General features: G+C 53.4%; 1 non-coding gene across 1 annotated transcript; it reads right to left on the reverse strand.

The window, feature by feature from the left end:
- Positions 1-1,033: 1,033 nt before the first annotated feature.
- On the reverse strand, positions 1,034-1,115 carry TRNAS-GCU (transfer RNA serine (anticodon GCU)). Its single transcript has one exon. It is a non-coding gene; the product is annotated as a tRNA-Ser (tRNA).
- Between the last annotated feature and the right edge of the window lie 9,622 nt (positions 1,116-10,737).

Raw genomic sequence — 10,737 nt, forward strand, 5'->3', positions numbered from 1 at the left:
ACTAAGTGGGTCCACAAAATCCACTAGTTCTGCAGCCCCGGAAAAGTAAATCTGAACCTCAGTCCTCCCTGTCCCTTCCCCTCACGCCATGGGGGCTGGAACGCCAGAGGAGGAAGGTGTCTTAGTTGGGGGCCACATCAGAGAGGGCTGGGGGCCTTTGGAAGAGTTTTTTTGTTTCTCACTTTTGCAGCCCCCAATTTTTCTGTGGGTCGGTGGCACCTGACCCACAAAAAGTTCCTCACCCCTGCCATAAATAAAGCAACATTGAAACCTTTTTGTGCTGGCCGTAATGTTTTCCTTTATTTAACATGAAGTCTGATCAACTAACATGAGACAGTTCAAATACTTAATCTATTTAATAATTTACATTTAACTCTTCTCCCCAGCTGTAATTATGTCGTTAGTAGCGAGTGTCCATTAGCAACTCATAGTCCATGGAAAGGTTTGGGGAGGGCCGGGGTTCAGCAAAGAGGTGAGGTCTTGGGGAAGGACGGGATAGATCCTGGCTTGCCCTGACATTTAAAAAGTGACCTTGGGGTAGGAGAAAGGGAAAAGCTGAGACAGAGGAACACACACACCCTCTCCCACATGTGGCCCTGAGCAGCCTCTGGATGTTCCCTGTGTGAGCCCCAGAACCAGCCCTGAGTGAGTGGGGGGGACGACAGGGGATCAGCTCACACATGCCAAGGGGCTGGCCAAGGGCAGAACATGAGCCCTGCAAGGCAGCAGTGACATCACAAGGGCCTTTTGCAGCACCTTAGCTCATTGGCTGGGAGGCAGTGACCTCACAGAGGGTCCATGGTGACAGCCCGGTGGGACAGGGGCAATCTCAGAGTGCCCTATGGCCTGGCTGCCTGGAATCTCCTTTGTGAGGTTTCCCCTTGAGGGCAGAAGGGACTGAGGGTCCCATCTGGGAGTGTCTCTGTGGAGATTTCCCCTTTCCCCAGGCTGCAGTGGGAGGGCCTGGGGCAGGCAGGGCTGATACTGAACTGAAGAGAGATCTGGGAGAATCAAGAGGAAGGGCTGCAAACACCAATGAGGATGGGATTTGAACCCATGCGTGCAGAGTAAAATGGATTAGCAGTCCATCGCCTTAACCACTCAGCCACCTCATCTGAACCCTAAAAAATTGCTTCAAGCCACCCAAAGTCAGCACTTCAAGGAACCTTTGTGCCACTTTCTGGCTGGCCAGGGACACCCAGGGCTGGAAGGTTTTGGCTTTTCACAATGTTCCCAGGGCTGTTATACAAAGCTCAGTGCTGGTAACAAACCCAAACACCCCCTGGCTACATCTACCCTGCAGGCTTCTTACACAAGAACTGTTAGGTGCAACAGCATGTCCACACTGCCATGTGCTTTTGCACAAGAACCTCCATGGCAGTGTGAACGCTCTCTTGTGCAAGAAACCCCTGTTGCCCATCCACATTGCCTTCTTGTGCAAGAGCTTATTCCTCATGAAGAGAGGAATAACTCTTGCAGAAGAAGCTCTCCTTTCCTACATTTTGCCATAAATTTACTTGCGCAAGAATGCATGTTTATTATAGATGCTCCTCAAGTTTTGCGTAAGAAGCCTGCAGTGTAGACGTAGCCCCTGGGTGCCCAGAGACGGGCTAGCTAGTCACAGTCTGGCTCGGAGCACTTTCTGCAATGGGAAGATGTCCATGGAGCAGGCGTATGACAGTGGCACACGGCTCTGGTGGGCTGGGGAGGAAGGCCCAGCATTCGAAGGAGCATTTCCAAGAGAAGCGTTTACTAACAGTGTCTGTCTCTGGTCTGATTTTATCGTGTGGTGAGACACTGGCACCCACAGCAGCATGGATGGGGTGGCTGGAGGGAGTGGCTGATGGGCGGCTGGTAGGAGCAGTGGCAAGTGGCCAACAGAGTGGGTGAGATGCCTCCCAAGAGTGGGAGGTGAGCTCTGAAAACCACCTGTGAGCTCTTATCTGCCCTGAGCAAGGGCAGCAACTGTGAGTGGGGTACGGAGAAAGTTTGGGCATGTGAATGGGACACTTACATGGCTGGATTTGCATTGCTGGCAAACGAAATTGCTCAATCCTCTTAAGCGGGGACTTACTTGTGGGTTGGTTCTGAACCCTGCTTGTGCCCAGGCCTGACATAACCTGCCCCACAGAATTCACACAGCAAACGGGGCTCTCAGAGCACAGGGGGAGTTTGGGGGCTCGTTGCTGGGCTATGGAGTGAAGCATCAAACCAGCCCCCTCCTGTGGGGCCTGTGAGTGTTGCTGAATCTGGGCCTCTGCACCTGGGGAACGGCAAACAAAAGGTTTGGGGGGCCACACAGAGACCCCGCTGGGCTGAGCAGGAAGTGGCTGGCACTTTGCTTTGTCTTTGCCTGTGGGCTTGTCTGTCTGCAGCCTGGAAACTTCCTGGCTCCTCAGACCACTGGTCTGGATGGAGCGTTACAGAAGTCGGAATAATGGAATTGCTGTGTAGACGCTCCCATTGTTATTGCAGTGTAATGGCCGTTATTCCCAAGGAACGCTGCTGCGTAGTTGCAGCCTAAGAAAAATGCTTCTACAATAGCAGGGGAGATAAGGTCACTTCTTTAGTTATCAAGAAGCAGACATGTCAGGAGTGGGATTTGAACCCATGACTCTATTCAGAGACCAGAACACCCAACTGAGGGAAAGTCAGGACTTTGCATCTGGTGCCTTAGACCACTCAGCTATCCTGACACTTGCGTTGGTGTCTTCAAGTGCAGTTTTGTACATGTGTGAGTTACTCAGGGAGGCCAAGGGGACCCCTCTCTTTCCCCACCTAACAGCCGCTCTACAGCACAGCTGGGTTTATCCCCACTCACCCTTGTGAGGTGTTTTGCAGGAAGCTGACAAGAAGCGGAAGAGGGGAACCGCTGGCCTGCAGAACTGAGGTTTGGGATTGTCCTGTGCCAGGGAGTCTGTGCAGTGTGCCTGGGGATCCTGAGCGGGCAACTCCTGGGCTTGTTGGCTCTAAACCTGGGGTGTCTCCTCTTCAGGGTGATGCTTGTTCCCGGGGCTAACGCTTATCCCTGGGACACACTTTGTGCAGGGACCGTTGCTGGTCTTTGTGCCACATTATGTGTTTGGGACGCGGGAGTGAGGAACCCGCCCAAAACAGACACGTATCCACACACCACCCCCTGGTTCTGCGTCCCCGGTCCCCTGCCCTCCTCCATCAGCCCCACACACTGCGCTGAGCCTCCCAGCCTGCACCCACACACGTAGCTTTCTTACAGATGCTGTTTTACCGCAACTCTCTCACGCCAGCCTCGGCCCCCCAGGGGGTAGGTTGTGCTGCTCCACCCCCCAAAGGAGCCCTCTTGTGGCCATGGGCAGAGACCCCATCGGGGGATTAGCCCTGGTTGTCAGGCAGCTTGTGATGCTGGCCACAGAGCACACACCATAGGACCTGCAGGGAGGCTGCTCTCAGGGCACCTGGGACTCTGGGCTGGCGGCTGACACTCTGCGCTCCTGGCTTCCCTGCAGCTCTGGGGTCCAGCTCAGGGGTGGGAACTGTTTCTCAGCTGGGCAGATGCAGACCCACCGAGAAATCAGCTGGGAGCTGAACACAGGGGAGAAATGGAAAAACAAAACCCGCATTGACTTGGCCCAGCCAACCCAGGCGCTAGCCCAGCTCTGCCCTCCCTCCTACCCCAGCAATGGCCACGCTGCAGAGCAAAGAGAGGAGATGTGGGACGGGGTACCCCCAGGGCTCTGTGGTGCAATGGAAAGTCAGTTGCATGTCTAAGCTTTGGTGCTCTCTGTGAGCCAGCCCAGTTGTCCAAAGCTTGTAGGTTCAAGTCTTTGAGCTGCTCTCTGATTTCCAGGGCAGTCTTTACAGAACAGGCCACCCCTTGAAAGTGGCCAAAGGGGCCCAGGATAAGGGAAAAGACACAGGGCTGCTCCCAGGAGCTGCAAGTCTCTGAGTATCAGAGGTGTAGCTGTGTTAGTCTGAATCTGCAAAAGCAGCGAGGAGTCCTGTGGCACCTTATAGACTAACTGAAGTGTTGGAGCATAAGCTTTCGTGGGCAAAGACCTGCTTCATCAGATGCATGTGATGAAGTGGGTCTTTGCCCATGAAAGCTTACGCTCCTACATTTCAGTTAGTCTGTAAGGTGCCATAGGATTCCAAGTCTCTGAGCAGCACCAAGGTGGTCTGCGCCAGACACAAGGCAGGGTTCTCTGGTTCTAGGACCATTTGTTGGTTTTTAATCTGTCACAGCTACAGACTAACAGGGCCCCCCTCTGAAGGGAGCGACTATGTGGCCTCCAGACCTTTTGCAAACAAACCCAAACACCCCCAGGCTACATCTACCCTGCAGGAGTCTTGCACAAGAACTGCTTTGTGCAACAGTTCTTGTGCACAGGTCTTGCACAACATGTGCTTTTGCACAAGAAAAGTGCTTTTCTGCAAGAGTGCCCATGGCAGTGTAGACACTCTCCTGCCAAGAAAGCTCTGATGGCCATTTTAGCCATAGGGATTTCTTGGGCAAGAAACCCCTGTTGCCTGTCCACACTGCCTCCTTGTGGACAAGTTCCTGCGCAAGAGGGCTAATTTTGTAATTTGGTGCTGCCTACACAGCACTTTTTTCAAAAAATAAATCACAATTCCAAAACGCCCCTCACTCCTCCTGCCATGAGGTTTTCAGGGATGTCGGAATAGCAAGCACATTACGGCTTGAAACAAGGGGCTGGCTCTTAAGACGCGTCTGTGTGATATGAGCACCACGTTCTGAACCTCTGAGATAGCCGGCCCATGGGCGTCAGTCTCACAAGTGGCTTTTTTAGAACAGAGCCTCGGGCAGCCACAGGGACGTTGTGGGCTCTGGAACAAGGTAGGTGAGGCATTTGTAGGCAAGGGGATTAGCTCAAGTGGTAGAGCACTTGCTTAGGATGCAAGAGGCAGTGGGATCACTGCTCACATTCTCCAACTGCAGCTCAGTTCTCATCCCTTACCTTTACTGTCAGGGGTTCAGTGGTCCCCTCCCTCTTTCTACCTGGTGTCCCAAAAGAGACAGACCTGGCTCCCCTTTCTTTTCCTCCAGCAATTGCCATGCTGCAAAGCAGAGAGTGGAGATACCAAGCTCAGCAGCCCATCAGGCACAATTGAAAGCCAGTTGGGTTTCTAAGCTGCCGGGATTAGTGTGAGCCCAGCTTGACATTCAGAGGTTGTGGGTTTAAGTTTCACCAAAGTCACTTTAGCGGCTTTCTCATTTCCAGGCTGCAGCTCTTACAGACCAGGCGATCCTTAGGCTGACACTGGGGTGGGCTTGAGTCCAGACACTTCCCAGCAGCTGCCAGTGAGGGTGTCCGGAGGGGCTGTGTGTTGTTCTGAAAGGCTGCAGGTGCCGTTAGACCCTTTTGTCCCTCCCTGTCTCCTACTAGTGCTGAGCAACACTCAGGCTATGTCTACACTGCACTGCTCTTCGGGAAAAAGTTACGCAAATTTTGAAACTCAATAGGTGTGTCTAGACTGGCCACGTTTTCCGGAAAAGCATTTGCTTTTCCGGAAAAACTTGCCAGCTGTCTACATTGGCTGCTTGAATTTCTGCAAAAGCACTGACGATCTCATGTAAGATTGTCAGTGTTTTTGTGGAAATACTATGTTGCTCCCGTTCGGGCAAAAGTCTTTTTCCAAAAAACTTTTGCGCAAAAGGGCCAGTGTAGACAGCAGAGATTTGTTTTCCACAAAAAAGCCCTGATCGCGAAAACGGCGATCGGGGGTTTTTTGCAGAAAAGCGCGTCCAGATTGGCCATGGACGCTTTTCCGCAAAACGTGCTTTTGAGGAGAAGCGTCCTGCCAATCTAGACGCGCTTTTCTGAAAATGCTTTTAACGGAAAACTTTTCCGTTAAAAGCATTTCTGGAAAATCATGCCAGTCTAGACTTAGCCAGCTTGTGTAGCATTTTCAGAAGAGGCTTTTCCGACATTTGTGTTGTGTACACTGGGCAACTCACACAAGGGAGGCAGCAGACAGAGCAAGCCCAATGCACCAGCCTCCCAGCACAGGGGAGACCAAGCCCCAAGACACCAGCAGGTGCCTGGCCTGATTCATTTCCCTTCCCCAGGCTGGCACCCAGGAGCAGTCTCAGGTGATGCCACCCTTCTCTCTTACATGGGAATTGGACTCATCCCAGGCACACACACATCCGCAGCAGCTGTGCTTAACAGGGCACCCAGTAGAGCAGCAGTAAAAGCAGATAATGAGTTTCTGCCTGGCTTTGAACCAGGGATCTTTTGCATGTTAGGCAAATGTACACCACAGAAACACACTTTGGTGTTGGTGGAACTTGTTGGACTGTTCTGTTCCTAGCTCTTTCTAACACCCTGCTCTGTGGGGGAGGGGGATGCACCTTGTGAACACTCCACCTCTTGTGCTCATGGAAGCCACTAACCCGAGCTGCCAGCTCCTCATTTCCTCACCAGCCCCTTGAGATTTGTAGCTCAAAGCTGGAGCTGCTGTGGAAGGAGGTGAAGCTACAGAAGCTGATGGGGGACAATCAGCGGGGGGAGGGTTATTTTTTCTCCTCCCTGGGCTGATGTGGACAGAACTGAGGAGAAGAAAATCCTCTTCCCTTCTCCTCAGAAGATGGAAATTGCAGTTGGTTCTCTCTTTGGCTCTACTAAAGCTGGACCCCAGGATTAGACTTTTTCTTTCTAAAACCCTTGTGAAAGCTGAGAGGGAATTGCTTGTAGGTTGAGAATGTGAGTTAAAGGGCATCACCCACTAGAGAGCTTGAATTCATGACCTTGAGATTAAGAGTTTCATCATAGGGTAACAGGAGCCAAGTGTTCACTGCCCTCCTTAAGGCTCTTTCTTGCCCCTAATGTGGGGTTCTGGTCTGTGGAGAGGTTTGAACTTGAACCCCACTCCCAACACACCCACTTCTTTCCCCACAAGGAACGGCCCCATTTCCATCTCTCCAGGGACAGGAGAAGGGCTCTGGCCTGTTCTCTGCAAAATGCTCAGCCTGTTTCATTTTCTCCAGGAACAAGTGGGATCCAGGCGCCCTGTTCCCCAGTGACAAGTGTGTGTCCTCTCCCCCCTTTCCACAGACACAGCAGACCAGGGGGCTATGAGCCTCCAGAGGCCCCTTCCTACTTGGCCTCCCACAAAGCTGGGGTGAAAAGCTGCTAGACCCCAGCCCTCCTGGGCCAGGCCATGGCAGAGGTAGCAGGATTCACTCCCATCTTCTCCTGCCTGTGCCCCGGTGCTGGCCCCTTTCCTGCTGCCCCAACTCTTATTCCCACAATGCACTTTGTGCAGGGGCCCTTAGACTTTGTGCCAAGGTGCGTGACCCTTCCCCCAATCTCCCCTCTGACCCGCTCTCAGTTTCTGGCTGCCTCCAGCACAGGCTGAGCTCAGAGGCCAGGTGGGTGACCTGCCCTGCAGCTGTGAAGGCATCAGGCCCTTCCCACCCGCCTGCTCAGTCTGGAGATGGAGCTCCAGGGGGGCCTCAAACACCCAACAAGAGGAACAAAAATCTCTCTATTAAACCTCAGGGCATGGAAGCTGAAGCACCTGAACCTTGTAACAACCAGCTGAGCCCCAGCAGGTCCCACTGAGATTTGAACACAGATTGCAGGATTCAGGGGCCTGAGCGCTGCCCCTTACACCATGGAGTGTGAGGATATGAGCCACTACTAGAAGTGGGCTTCATCCTCCTTGATTGGATCCACCTCGTCATCTCCAGCCTGATCCTGGCCTGCATATTTATTCCTGCCTCTGGAAATTTCCACTACATGCATCTGACGAAGTGTGTCTTTGCCCACGAAAGCTTATGCTCCAACACTTCAGTTAGTCTACAAGGTGCCACAGGACTCCTTGCCGCTTTTGTAGGTAAGGAAAAATACCTGTTGCTCTATCCCTGATGGTCTAGTGGCTAGGGTTTAGCATTTTCACTACTGCCGCCTGGGTTCAATTCCTAGTCAGGGAAGCCAGTGTCAGTTTTAACATGACCACTGCCTACTCATTCAGCTTACGTCATTGTTACAGCAGCTGTGACCCAAGAGGTTCAGTCAGGGCCTCTTTCCCACCTCTCCCTCACTGCCAAGACAGCACCTGCCATTTTCACAAACCCCTCAGAAGGGGCAGAGCTGGATGACTCAAACTGCCTCTCCCCTCTCCCATGTGGGCAGTGCTACAGGAAGCTCTGTGGCGCACACAGCACTAGCCGAGCGCAGTGTCAGGTCGGCACAAGATCCATTGGTTCAGTTTGGTTGTTGAAGGAGACAACCCAGAAGGGGTTAAAGCCCCCCCCCCCCCAAGTAACCTGGGCAAAGCACTGGTCTCCTAATCCTGGGGTTGTGGGTTCAACTCCCATGTGGGGTGACAATTTGCTCTAACTGACATAAAACTTTGTACTCTGAGAGGATGCTCCACAGTGGCTGTGTCTCTCTCTCTCTACAGAAACTGTTCAGACCCCTCCCTAGTAAACACTGATGTTAGGGGTAGATCTGATTGCTAAAACCCTAGGTATCCAAAGTCAGACTGAAGGGGCACATTTTGCTCTAGAAGGGCCAGGAGTGAGAGCCAGAGGGAGGTGGCTGTAGCAGAGCAGAGTCTGTCTGGAGACAAAGCGGAGCCTGAGGATGAGAAGGCCCATGAGAGGCAGAGACTCCAGAGCAGTGGGGGGGGGGGCTAGTTATTTGGTCTGGAAAATTGACAGAAAATCTCCAGGCCCTGAGCATGGTGTGGGCAAGGCCAATGGGGCAGTTTGCCTGGTGGGGTTTGGGGCGTGGAGAAGCTGTGAAGCTCTGTGAGTGGATAAGGTCCCTGGCTGAGCTGTGCCCCCTGCCGTGTGTTTGTGACTCATACTGTCCCTCATGCCCCATATGTGTGTCTGTTGAACTTCCAGTGTCTTTCCTCAGGCACATTCATCCAGCAAAGACCCCCCCAGGGATCTTGTATCTTCCTTTGTGCCACTCAGCCGCAGACACAGCAGAAGGATTTTCCTGCAGCCGCCGGCCCCAGCCCCTCTCTCCAGGGAACTGCAGCCCCTCGGACCAGGCAGCTGCTCCCAGCATTTAGGAGGCACCAGGCCGAGAAGAAACCATCTGACACGGTGCTGCCAGGGAGGGGCCTCACTGCTGTCACTTTTCCCGTTCCAGGAGCAGAGTGAGTTTTATCCTGGGCACCAATATTGAGGGCGTGTGCCCCTGTTTGTGTGTGAGTCCCCATGGCACCCATTGGCTTCTGCTGGGGGGTCGAGGGTCCCCATGCCCCATAGCTCCTCCTGGGGAGGGGTGGAGGGACCCCTGGTCCAGTATTTCCTGTTGGGGAGAAGTAGAGGTACCCCATTCCCTATAGCTCCTGCTGGGGGGGACTCTGACCCCTTATGCTCCAGACATGAGGGATGCCAGCGCACTGGCCCAGCCCAGGCTGGCAGTGATGGTTTTTACGCATGCAGGGAAATGCCCCGGCTTCTCCCCCTCACAGAGCTACTGCCTCTCTGGGAGGTGGATGAACTTCAGGTGCGGGACAGCTCCCTGCCAGCAGGGACAGCAGCCAAGGCACCAAATATTGCTGGGTCTGCAGCCAGTGTTGGGAACTGGGCAGGGAACAGGAGGCTTTTGTGTCACACACGTCTCAGGTAGGACGGACCCCCACTGAGCCCAGACTGTGACTGGTCCTAACCAGGAATGTGCCCGGGGCTGGTTTGTGACACTCTAAGGCCGTGTCTACACTGGGCATAAGAGCGACGCTGCCGCGGTCGATGTTCCGGGCTCTAGGGAAGACCGGCTGATTGGAACTGAGCTGTGCAGAGTCTTGTAAAGGGAACTGCGGAAACCGCAACTTCTCTGGATATTTGCTGAGTTTTATATGAGGGTTTATCAGAAGGGGCGTTGTGGGCTCTGGAACATGGTGGGTGGGGCAAGAAGACTACTTACAAGCAGGGGAATGAGCTCAAGTGGGAGAGCACTTGCTTTGCATGCGAGAGACAGTGGGATTGATACCTATGTTCTCCCCTGATAGATGTTTGTTGCTTCCTCTTTTCCACAGGCAGAGCCAGCCAGGGGCTAAGTGCTTCTAGGGGCTCCTTCTCTCTTCTCTAAGGCAACGGGCTGGTTTCCACAGTGCAGGGTATGTCCCATTTGCCTCACAGGGAGCAGTTCCCTGACTAAAAGTCAGGCAGGCAAAGTCCGGCCTGTAACACCCAGCGGAGGGGTTTTGCCAGCCTGGGGAGGGCAGGAACAGACCAGCACTTGGGAGCTTGGCTGCCAGCTGCTTAGCACATCTGGACACAGAAGAATCCCAAGACTTGGTTCTGCCAGGCTCCAGTTTCCCCTCTTCTGTTTCTTTTCAGCTCCCTGCAAACTGCCTCCCAGCTGTGGGTGAGGCTGCGTGTGTGTGAAACCAGCTGCGCTTTGGATGATTTTGTTAATTGTTTAAAAAGCCTCATGCACCTCTTCTGCCTGGGGAGGTGTCTGTAACCATCCTTCCCCTGTGTCTATACCAGAGTCTAAGACACAGATTAGAGTTTACTTCTCCGTGGTGCCGCGTCCCTCCTTTATCTCTGCTGTTACAGCCCCTGCTCTCTCCCATTTCTGGCCCATCTCCCTGGTGTCCATGTTGTTCACTTACCTGTGGGCTTTGGGCACCTGCCCCCATCAAACCTAGTTTAAAGCCTCCTCACTAGGTTAGCCAGTCTGCCCCCAAATACGCTTCCCTTCCTCAACAGGTGAACCCCATCCCTGCTGAGCAGCCCTTCCTGCAACAGCATCCCATGGGCAAGGA

The sequence above is a fragment of the Pelodiscus sinensis genome, chromosome 31 (genome assembly GCF_049634645.1).
Source record: "Pelodiscus sinensis isolate JC-2024 chromosome 31, ASM4963464v1, whole genome shotgun sequence".
Lineage (NCBI taxonomy): Eukaryota > Metazoa > Chordata > Testudines > Trionychidae > Pelodiscus > Pelodiscus sinensis.